At 50.1% G+C, this 10,862-nt stretch overlaps 1 protein-coding gene across 10 annotated transcripts in view; it reads left to right on the top strand.

Moving 5' to 3' along the window:
* The first annotated feature begins 1,830 nt into the window (after window positions 1–1,830).
* The window catches only part of SPTBN1 (spectrin beta, non-erythrocytic 1), a 122,903-nt gene continuing 113,871 nt past the window's right edge, over window positions 1,831–10,862 (top strand). For 5 of the 10 annotated variants that reach the window (XM_015283350.4, XM_040696987.2, XM_046938670.1 and 2 more), the window contains exon 1: window positions 2,531–2,625. The gene's annotated coding sequence lies outside the window, so the exon portion shown is untranslated. Of the gene's footprint in view, window positions 1,972–2,061; window positions 2,363–2,530; window positions 2,870–2,936; window positions 3,107–10,862 lie in introns of those variants that run through there. The other 5 variants (XM_046938672.1, XM_040696983.2, XM_040696981.2 and 2 more) reach the window with 5 other exon arrangements.

The following is a 10,862-nucleotide window of genomic DNA, read 5'->3' as shown; positions in this document are numbered from 1 at the left end:
TTTTTGGCAGCTGCCACCAACCTCAAGCAGAGTTTTTCTAGTTTTAGTGTTGCCTTCCCAGTTATGGCTCTCTCAATTTGTGATCTAGATCTGCTGGTTTTGTTTCCATTTGGGAATACCTGATGGCAGACTCAGTTCTCACAAAGATGCAAATGAAATGCTCTAGATCCTGAAGAGAGTAAGAATCCACACAAAGACCTTTCAGGTTGTTTTGAGCAGTGTGTTAGGTTATCTAAGGTGTAACTTCAAGATAATCGTGCAGAGATTTAGGAATGTGTTTACTTTATGGAGGTGTAAATGTGCGTGTGGGTTTGTTTCTGTGAGGTCAGAGCTGAGCACAGTTGAGCCCAGCAGCATGGCAGATTTTCAAAAGAAAAAAACAAAAGATGAAATATTTCTCCATTTTCATGGAAAGTGGTGGGGTCACCATCCCTGGAGGTGCTCAGGAACCATGGAGGTGTGGCACTGAGGGATACGATCATTGGGCGTGGTGGAGTGGGCTGGTGGTTGGACTGGATGATCTTAGGGATGTTTTCCAGCCTTAATGATTCTATGATTCATTTGCAAGAAATCCATAGCTCTATGGACAAAATGCACAAGAAGGAGAATCCTCAGGCTTCCAAATCAAGGCTAACTACAAAGTAATGGGCATAAAGGGAATAACTTCACCTAGCATTGCTTTGCTGACCCTTTCTACTTCATTTAACAATGGTTTCTAATACTGCTACCCTTTCTATTCCTTTCAGTTTGATTAAAGGAAGGGGAGTGTGGCCACCACTTTGAGCAATTTGTCTGAGTTCACTTGCTGGAATTAGGAGGTGTTGGTATTTTCACTTATAAGTATTTCCACTTTGTGTCAGCTTCATAGGCTTTGGCTTTCTAACCATGCAAGCAGAATATTCATGCTGAAAATACTGACAAATAGTGGCAGGCATTTTTTAATGAGGATAACATTCTCTCTGTCAAACCCAGAGCTGCTGATTTCAGCTATTACTGGTAAAACATTTGGGGCTGCCGCATTCTTTACAAAATGTGGGCACTTTTAAAGGAAGAAAGTGACTGTAAGTAACTGGGATGACTGGCTGGAGCCCACAGTATCCCTGCTGTTCTAGTTTCTGCTTCTTCAGGCGTTCATTTCTACCCAGTTATTTCCATGATAATCAATGGCCCACCCATTTTTGAGCTATGTGGGCTAAGACAGACAGAAACTTTAAATACACTGAATGTTCTTGCTCATTCCCATCTATTATGATCTTTTTTTTCCTGCCTACTTGTGTGAGAGATATTAATAGCTGAGTAGGAGATATATTTTTCTGATGCTGCTTAACATCCGAGGGGTCGAACAATTTTGTGTTTGTATTTATTATATGTACATCATTGGGTTCTCTGAATTCCTGTTACTGATGGCTGAAGTAAAAACCATGTTGATAGGACCAAAGTGAGATGGTGGGAGTCTGTGTGAGAGCATTGGCTGCCTGGGTGGGCATGAAGGGCAAATAAAGGGGCAAGGCCCAGGGTGTTCAGGGCAGCAAGATGCTTGACAAACATGGCAGGCCTGCTTGATTGTAGGTTAGAGGCTCTCCCTTTTGTATGCTTTGAAGGAATGGCTGGCCACAGAGACAGGCAAAGATTTTCACTGGGGTAACGTAACTCCCAAGTGGAGAGGTAGATTCCAAATGGAGAGGCTCTTCCTGAATGCATGCGTAACATGTTTTAGTTTTATGGGCTGGGTTCACCTTGCAGTGAGTACAGAGGGAATGATTATAGTTACTGACCGGCTGGGGCTCCCATGGGGAACTTGATGCAAGGAGGGGCCCAGGGGAGGCAGCCCTGGAAAGTGAGGGAGAACAAAACACCCCAGAGAGCCGGGCTGATAATGCTGGAAATGAAGCAGTATTCCAGAGACTGGGTCAGGAAGTGGATGTCACAAACCTTGGCAAAGCGTCGGAGCCAGATAAGGGAAAGCTGAGGGTGGGCTCGGGGCGGGGGGCTCCAGGCAGCACTGAGGGAGCCGGGGGGGAGAGGGAAGGAGGAAAGGGTGGCGGGGGAGGGGTGTGGGCTGAGGCCGCGTGGAGAAGGGCGGAGAGGAAGCGCGGAGCAGGGCTGGAAATCCAGGGACCGGGCGTTGCTGTTAGCGTGGCAAGGCGGCAGGGCCGATGCAGGGGATGGCTCTGCAGCGGAGGAAGTGAGAGCCGGGATGGGCTTCCCACGGGGAATGACAGAGCAGCGGGAGCGCTGCGCTGGAGGAAGCGGACTCTGGGAGTGAGCCAACATTGTCTCCGCCATAGGATAGACCGGCAAGGGAGGAGGAGGAGCGCGAAGCCCGGGGTGAGGGAGCCTCCGAATAATCGTAAGGAGAATGGTGAGGACCGGGGCCGCGTCGGGGCCACCTGCCGGCACCGCAGCGCGGCCGCTGGGAGCCTCCGCAGAGCCGCGACGGCGCCTCGGCCCCGCCCCCCGCCTCTCAGCGCCGTCCCCCCGCCCCTCGGCCCCGCCCTTCGCCCCTCGCTGCCGCCGCGGCCGTGCGGGCGGGGCGCAGCGCAGCGCAGCGCGGGGGCTGCGGGCTCCGCCGGTCATTCCGCGCCGCAGCCGAGCAGGGAGAGCCGCCGCGCGGGCAGCACGAAGGTAGGGCCGGCCGGGCTCGCACGTTCGTTCCCCTGCCGCAGCGGTTCCCCCGCGGCCCCGCCGCAGCCTCTCTCCCCCGCCGCAGAGCGGAGCGGCCCGGGCCCCGCGCCCGGCAGCTGTCAGCGCGGAGCCGCCCCGCCCCGCCGCGGCCTCGCCTCGCCTCGCCCCGGGGCCGCCGCCCCGCGGAGGGACCGCCGCCGCCGCCGCGCGCTCTGCGTGTTATTTTGGTCCCTCCCGAGCCGCGGTGCGGATCGCGCCCGGGAAGGCGCTGCGGCACGGGCGGGGCGCGGGGGGCGGGCGCTGCGGGCTTTGTGCTGCGGGGCCGTACCTGCGGGTGCCGGGCCGGGCGGGCATCGCGCGGCCTCGTGTCGCCGTCTGCGAGATGGCCCGGCGCTGCGGCGGAGGGAGAACGGCTGCGGGGGGAAACATGGCAGGCTGCGCCGGGCGCCGTAGGATCGTGCTCGCTCGGCGCCGTCCTTAGGTAGAAAGCCTCCGCGTTCCGTGTTTGAAACGAGACGACCCCGAGGCCGAACGACCGTCCCTACCCGGCTGTACGGCGTTCGGAAATGAGCCGCAAACTCTGCTCGCTGTGGTCGGGAAAAAACCAAATCCCGTCGCTCGTTCAGCCCCGGGAATACATTGTCCTCAATGATGGTCGCAGAACAAAGCTCCGAAGCGGAGCGATGCCGGCATCACGGTGTGAGCTCCGCGGGCCATTGCGGAGAGCCTCGGCTGTTGGGTGTCCGGAGGCTGAGGGGGGAGGTGGGGATGAAGGTGGGGGGCGCGTGGGCTCACGGCTGCGTAACGAGGCACAGCCGGCGCTGAGCGGAGGGAGCGTTTCGTTATCGCATCCCGTAGCGTCATCTCGGTGCTAAAAGGAGGTCGGCGAGGAGGAGAGGAGCTCGCTTGGCGTTCTCCTGTAATGCAGGTCGAGTGCGGTAAACGACGCTCGGCAAAGCAGGACGCAGCGTTTGGGGATGAAATAGGACCTTGCAGCTGTTTCGATGCCCCCCCCCCCCCCCCCAAAAAAAAAAAAAAAAAAAGCATTACGAATGCTGTTTCATCCCCATTGTGGCGTGAATCCTGCGGCTGCGGGGCGGCCGTGAGCTGCTGAGCACCGCCTGCACGCAGAGGTGGAACGGAGGGGGCAAAGTGCTGATGCTGCGTGGAGACCCCGGCGCTGCTCCGGGCCCCTTTTAGCCGTCAATACTGATCTGCTGTGTGAAAGATGCTCTGTTTTCCCTGCAACGTATATAAAATTTCATCGGTTAAACCCCCTTAATTGGAGGGATTTATTTTTAATGTGGGTCAGTTGTGGGATTTAATATTTGTAGTTGGATTACAGCATTGTATTCCATTTGTGAGGAGGACATATTTGGGGTGTATTTTGTGGAACACGGATGAGGTCTGTTAATGCAGATGCTGAGGGCTCACTGCAAAGGGTGTGCAAGCTGCTGATCTGTATAGGTACCTAAGTTCCTTAGTCATCCAATCTGGGCACAAGTTAAAATCCAGCCCAATAGCTGATGGCTGCTGCCCTTCCCCATGAGTCAGCTCCGAAATGCAGCCCAGACTGCTGCCTGGCTGCAGGCCTCTCTCCCTCCTGCTTGCTGTTCTGTGGTTCTAGGAAAACCTCTGCAGTCAGCCGTGCTCAGGCTGTGGGAGGTGGATGGGCTCAGCAGGATGAGGAGCCATTTGCAGCACTGGGGGCTGTTTTGGCTTGCAGTTAAATGAGGGGTTGGGAAGCAGAGCACTGCAGGTTTCTTTCCGTGCTGTGTGATGCACACTGTGCATGGGCACTTGGGCTGAGGGCAGGCTGCCTCTCAGTGCTCCACACTGCACAGGGCTGTGTGGGGCTGCTCTGAAGCACAAGTTGGTCTGGGGGGTTTGCTCCCAGATGATGGAGCTGCAGAGTGTGCCATAACAATCAGCCCTGTCCTCTGCACGAGCTCATGGCAGTGTGCCTGAGTCAAACCGGAGGGAGCCTAGCCTGCAATTCTTCAATATGAAAATCTACTTGTCTTCTCTGGCTCTCTGCTGTGTGTACAACTTAGAAATCACCTTGTGTCTGGTGGTTATCACCAAGGAGCTCTTGCACGGCAAAGCAAGTGTTGGAGTGAAATGCGTGTGCTGTCAAATGGCACTGAGCTGCAGTGGCTGTTCTGCAAGGAGTCCGCATTGAGGACTGCTGTTCCACAGCGCTGTGCTTTTCCACATATGGTTTCCATTGCCACATCTTTATTATTACTCTTAAAATGACCTGTAGCTGATCTGTTTCTCTGATGAACAAGGGTACAATGCTGCCAAAGCTGGACCTTCAAGGCTTTGCCTTCCTCCAGTGAAAACAAGGTTATGGAGATTCTGCATGTAAGGGTTTTGGTTTTTATGCTCAGTCTCATCTTACTTAACAGAGTGATGCAGATTAATTCTGTGTACTTAAGCAGTCCTCTTTTTTTCCCCCTGATTTGTCCAGTGTTTCTTTTCCGTCTATTGGCTTGTTTCAGATCCAATTTGTCCATTTCTCATTAAAAAGCCTGACTTTCCATGGGCAAAACTTTCCTATGTGTTGTTGCTTGGTGGTTGAGTTCAGACCAGGTCTTATGGCTGATAAAGATGGCAGGGGAGGGTGCGCTTGCATCTGAAGCCATTATTTCTACTGTTCACTTATTTTCTACTTATTCACTGTATGTGAATAGGAAAAGCTATACCTATATCTCGGTGATCCTAGTGGTCTTTTCCAACCCTGATGCATCTGTGATTCCGTAATTGTTCTCAGGGATGGAAATGTCTTTGTATGGCCAAGGACACGTTAAGGTTGAGGAATGTCTTGAGCTATTCTTTCTCTGCACCATTAGTATTTTTTGTGCCTCTTCTCTGAACGAATTTTCTGGTGCTAAGTGTGTGAACCCTTGAGGACATTCTCCCTTGCTTTTCTCTTTCCCTTGGATGAACGCAACTATTTCATTCTGTGGCAGCATTTTTTTTGCACATGGATGCCTTTGGTGTCTCCGCTACCACCAGAGAAGCACGTTGTGCTGCTGTGTGCTCATCTTCATTTCACAACCTCCTGTAGGTGCCAAGCATTGGGACCACAAGACAAGACAGTGTGTTGGTTTGGCTTATTCAGCAGTGTTCTCCATGGAGAAGAGAGCAAGAAGTGAACAAAAGAGGCACTCAGCATGAAAGCCTCGTGCCAACAGATGCTAACACACACACATTTGTGCTGCGAATAGCCAGGCTGGCCATACCATTCGTGCCATTGGAACGGGAGAGGTGTGCCATTAATACACAGGCATCTAAAAATACACTGCTGAGAATCTGTTCACAGGTAAATGTTCCAAATTAAGTAGCTTTTCTGTTTGCTGGAGTGCAGAACATGTGCTGTTCTTTATTTGGAAGAAGAGGTCGCATCGTGAAGCTGCACCTGCTGGGTGCTTGGCCTGTTGTCTGTGAAACACATTCAGCGTGATGCTGTTGGGCTCCTGCTCATGTTCACATGGCCACAGCTGTACTGCACACATGTCTAAGAATGTGAAAGAAAAGTACTAATGCAAGTAATGGAAGGTATAGTGGGCTTGCCACTGAATAGGACTTGCAAAGAAAAATGGAAGAAAAAAAAAAGGAATTTTCTGACATCTCAGCTGAGTTTTATTATAGTTTTATTATTGGAGTAGCCACCAGGCTCTGTCATTTTGTTAATTCCAACTCAGCACTGTTGTGAGAGAGCAGAGTGGTCCCTGGCACAGCTTTAGTGAAGGATGGGCAGCACTGATCCCCTGTGCCATCGGGGCTGTGGGAGGCTGCGTGCGATTTGTCGGAGATAGGTGGTTGTGTGCGTAGTTCAGAAGAGCCCATTTGGCTGCCATTAGCTGCTGGATGGTGTGATGGGGTGAGGAGATGCAGCCTAGAGTGTTTTTTGCACTGCTTCATGACCAAATAGCACCGAGGCTAAATGTGAAGTAGCCAACTTGAGGAGTACAGCATTTGTGAGTGGTTGTGGTCCCTCCCAGCCTTCATCCCTATGGATTGCAGACACTTATTGCAGACACTTATTATTAAATAATAAAATGGATTGCAGACACTTTTTTTTTTTTTACTAAAGCTGGTTTGCTGGGGGCTGGGCTGTAAGGTTACACTGATTGCTGAACCTGAGCTCGGGCAGCAGCCTTTCCCAGGCCAAGCCAATAGGCATCTCTGGGAGGGCCCTCATCTCCCCTGCAGGACTTGGCTCCCAACAGCATTACGGCCCCACATACACCATCAAGGTCTTCTGCAAGGTGTTGTGAGACTCCCGACTGCCCAGCAGTCATTCAGATCTGCTTGGATATTCAGTTCCTGTGAGTTATACTATCTGATCCGCTGTCTTGCTGTTGGTTGATTTATTATAGAGTGGCACAGAGTGTCTGCTTTTGGTTCCTACTTTGGCATGGTGAAAGAGTGCCTTGTGTTGAGAAAAGTGAGGAAGCTGTCTGGGTGTTTTGTTTCAGAGGGCACTGCTCGTGCTGGCTGGGCAGCTCTGCAGCCTGGTTTGCAGTGGCGATAATTTGTGGTTACTGCAGTAAGCAATGCAGAGCAAATCGTACTGTTTTGTGCAATGTGACCAAAGGCTTATTTTTTCCACTCATTCCGTGGATCTCATTTAGCACCTAGACACCATGAATGCTCCTGCTCATTGAAACAAGTAGCCAGAAAAAGAAGCTCCTCTTCTTTTTGCCTTCAAGAGGGAAAGGGTGCTGCCTGCCAGATCTACGTTGACTTGATGTAGATGAGTTTATTTTTACACTCTCAGGTTTTAGTTTGGGCATCTGAGTTTGAAAGCATTGGCTTTTGTGTGTAACTAAATGAACCATGAGTTTTCCTTCCCTTCCCAAGGGCTCTCACCGACTTCTCTCTTGGTGGACAAATAGTTGAGCATTTCAGGGTGATTTCCAGCCAATGTCTGTGGATGGAATGCTTTGCACTGAGGGCAGCTCATGGCTCCGGTATGCTACCAGCAAATCCATTTGTAGCACAACTGGAATGCGGCATGAAGCTGATTATCTTAGATGGAGAAAGCACGTTTTCTACGTCTTCTACCAAATGAGTGGTCTTTTGGAGAGCTTCTTTGAGCCTAGATCTGCCTATGGCACTCAGCGGGCACTTCAATATGGGAATTTTTTTAACGCTACATTTAAAGTACTGTGTTTTTATTGCAATTTGAAGTACTGTTAGGAGGCTGGATCCTAAACATGAAAAAAACCTTCTGGTTGATGTTGGTGGAGCTGTGGTGATTTGTACCAGCCAAAGATCTCATCCTGCAGCCTGTGAGTTCTGATAGAGCAAAGGCTGGCACCTGCTGCGTTTTACACTTCCATGTTTTTGGCATCAGAGAAGCTTTTTCTGATTGTTTTTCTCATTTGAAGGCTAATTGTACTGAGTGACCTCTCCCTAGTAAAGGGTGGGTCAGTTTATGTGGGAAAGTCTTAGTCAATGTGTCTGAGAGATTAGTGGGACTGCGCCGCAACGAGCACTGTGCATTACGCACTGGAATGTGCTGGGCATCTGCCAGAGATTGGAAGCAGGGCTATGCGACAAGTGCGGATGCTGTCACACTCTCCCTAAAATAGTACTCTGGATAAGAGGAGATGTGGAAAGTTATCACTTACCTCATTTTAGCACAAATGCTTTCCTAAAAATTGATTACAGACTGAAGGTTCAGGGAGATCCTTTTGGTTATGTGTTCTGTTTTCATCCCAAGAACACTGTGGTCCTTCTTAAGCCTTTAACCAAGGGCAGGGTAGGAACACAGGTAAGAAGAAAAAAGCTAGAAGAAAAAAAAAAGAAAAACCTGGAGGAAAAAAGCCATAGAAATAAAGCACGGTCCCTGCAGCTCAGCTTGGTGCAAGCTGTTCATGCACTATTTGCTGTTATCTGATTGGGAAATGAAGTGGGTTTGTGTCCTGGTGTAGGTTAGGAGCAGCATCCTCCCATCCATCATGTTACGGCGGTGAGCTGAGCTCAGAGCCTCAGACACACCTTGGCTGGTTGGTGGGAGCAGGATTTTGGAGCGTGGTGATGGATGCAAGCAATTGGAATTTGGATATTAAAACAAGTGGTGGTTTACCACTGCAGGCTGCACGTGGTTTTGTTTAAGGGTAAAAATAAGCACGTTTGACTTTCAGTCCTTTGTCAACATAAGAATCTGATCATGTGGCTTTAGCCATTGGCATAAGCCATTTAAACTTAAAACCTGTGATGCCCAAATTAGTTTCTTACGGGGAGGATATAAGTTAGCTTCTAGATGGGGTAGCACAGGGAAGTGCAGGCGCCGAAGGTTTGCAGCAGGGGTGTAACGCCCTAAGTCAGCTCAGCCCTGCTGGGCACCTGCTGTAGAAATGGAGGGCCTGAAATAGCTGTTCTCTGGGTGCTTGCTCCTGTGGCTGCAGGGACTTGGCAAGGAGCTTGGTAAGAGAAAAGCAGAAATGTTATGGAGTAATGAGGTTCAGAACAAAAAGTCCAGACTGCCTCAAGCCGTGACCTTTCAGCATGTGTAGATTTTGGGCCTAGCGATGTGTGCTGTGCTTTTAAAAAAGCCAATGGGTTACCTCATTTATGGAAAAATACCTGCCAGCTTCTGATCTGCACTAGGAGCCTGGCATCTGGTCAGCTCTCAAAGACCGCGGGATATGATTCTGCCATCACGTCTGGACCACAGCTGAAATCTCTGGCCCCAAGCATTATGTCCATGTGGTCCGTGCTCAGAGGAAAGCAGGTCTGTGTGTTCCCTGCCGAGGTTTGGTGCTGGGAGAAGGCTCCTTTAGCCCTGAGCACACTGCTGCCTGGCACACTGGGGAAGGAGGGCTGCTCTGGTGGCTCAGGACATAGCAGGGTGCGGTGGTTGTTCTCCGAGGTTGGTCTGGGGAGGGGATGTGGCATAGCAGATACATGATGGGGGGATTCCCTGACCCCAGCTGGCCCACTAAGCCAGCTTTGCAGCTTTGCATTGCTGGAGTGTGTCAAGTAGCTTTGTTGCTGGTCAGGATCTGGCTCCAAGGAAGGCATGCTTGCATAAAACACAAGTAAAAAAGGTAAATAAAGTTGAATAATAATAATAAAATGCAGTCCAGTTAGCACATCACTGAGATTTGTGTTTTTTCAGTCTTGTATAACTTCTCATGTTATTTCCACGTATTTGCAAGCATAAAAACTCACAGAAATTGCACGATTTAAGTAAGAAATGTGAAAAATGGGTAATAATGCTTTTATCTGCCATGGGGACCTGAGAGATGGCAAAAGCAAGTGATTTTTAGAGATCTGTTCCCATTGTAAGTGAGGCAAACAAGAATATAATGACTTCAAGGTGGATTAAATGTATCTGACAAAGATTTAAATATATATGACCCAGGCAAGAGCTGATGTAACTGCTGTGTAGTACTGACCATCTGCCAGATTGGTAATGAATTCACAGCCACGTTCTTCACTTTGTGTGGCAACAAAAGAGGGACCCTTGTATTCTTGTAATGCTACCAGGTTTTCTTTCTCTGAGATGCTCAAAGGTGAAGAGATCTGAATCCTCAGCTGTGCCTCATTGCAGAGCTCCATCCAAGCACGTGAAGCTGTGCTGATTGACATTATCATGGTCTGTAGATCAAGGTTTTTCATCATCTTTGTATAACAATGTGCAGAGGAACATGTCTGAGAGGAGATGTTGCTCATTTCCACTTCTGAACTGTATTAGAAATGCAAAGACTGCCAGAAATGTGAGAAGGCACCAAAATGTCAGTAGATAGCTCTAGGAGTGGAGGACGATGGTACCCTCCTTATGGGCAGGTGTGAGTAATGGGGAGCACACAGCTCATATGTGTTTCTAGTCTGAACAATCCCCATCCGGTAGTAAATAAAGCGTGGGGTGGTGCTGCTGGAACAGTAGAACAAAGATCAGCATTTGGCCATAGGGGTATGGTGGGATCTAGAGATGCTTGTTTTGGTGCTCATTGGAATAGGCTGAGGCAAAGAAGTTGTTCTGTTGCCTTAAGTGGGGTCATCCTCTACACAAGTGGAAGGGATGCCATACCAGTGATAGGTGAGGCTGGGGCTGGCGGGGCCATGCCAGCCATTTTAGAGATGTTTCTACAGCTGTTGCCCACCAGCAGAAAACAATGCCAGTCACTTGGAACCGCGCTGACTCAGTGAGCTCGGGGTTCAGAGAGTCACAGAGTTCCTCACATTCCTGGCATAGGGCACAGGACCTATGTGTC

The sequence above is a fragment of the Gallus gallus genome, chromosome 3 (genome assembly GCF_016699485.2).
Source record: "Gallus gallus isolate bGalGal1 chromosome 3, bGalGal1.mat.broiler.GRCg7b, whole genome shotgun sequence".
In the NCBI taxonomy this organism is placed as follows: domain Eukaryota; kingdom Metazoa; phylum Chordata; class Aves; order Galliformes; family Phasianidae; genus Gallus; species Gallus gallus.
This window is presented reverse-complemented; position numbering and strand designations above follow the sequence as displayed.